This window comes from Ctenopharyngodon idella, chromosome 14, assembly GCF_019924925.1.
Source record: "Ctenopharyngodon idella isolate HZGC_01 chromosome 14, HZGC01, whole genome shotgun sequence".
Taxonomy (NCBI): Eukaryota; Metazoa; Chordata; class Actinopteri; order Cypriniformes; family Xenocyprididae; genus Ctenopharyngodon; species Ctenopharyngodon idella.
This window is the reverse complement of record NC_067233.1, coordinates 6,779,335-6,779,681: the sequence shown is the minus strand read 5'-3', so window position 1 is coordinate 6,779,681 and position 347 is coordinate 6,779,335. Positions and strand designations below refer to the sequence as shown.

General features: G+C 27.1%; 1 protein-coding gene across 1 annotated transcript in view; it reads right to left on the bottom strand.

Moving 5' to 3' along the window:
- asah1a (N-acylsphingosine amidohydrolase (acid ceramidase) 1a) overlaps window positions 1–347 on the bottom strand; it is a 4,369-nt gene continuing 4,022 nt past the window's right edge. Inside the window, exon 14 of the mRNA XM_051860704.1 lies at window positions 1–347. This exon is cut by the window's right edge and continues 337 nt beyond it. The gene's annotated coding sequence lies outside the window, so the exon portion shown is untranslated.

Here is a 347-nt window from a genome sequence, read left to right as displayed (position 1 = left end):
TGAGGGTAAAAGATGTCTAGCTTTTATTGAAGCAAAATTGTATTATAGAATTATAATATTTTATATATTAAATTTGAAAAAACTAATTCAGCACTCTGCGAAAATAATGCTTATTCTCATACCGTAATTTGCATATTTAGCACAATCTCATAAAGAAAACACCTTCAACTATAAATTACCAAAAAAGAAAAAAAAACTCTTAAGAATCAAGGATTTCAGAAAAATAGATTTCCTTATAGAAAAAGGCAACAATTATTGAAATTAACTTACCCATACACACACAGATCAAAGAGCATACACAAACATTTCCATTTAAAATGTGTGGTTACTCAAAGTTTGCAGCAGTA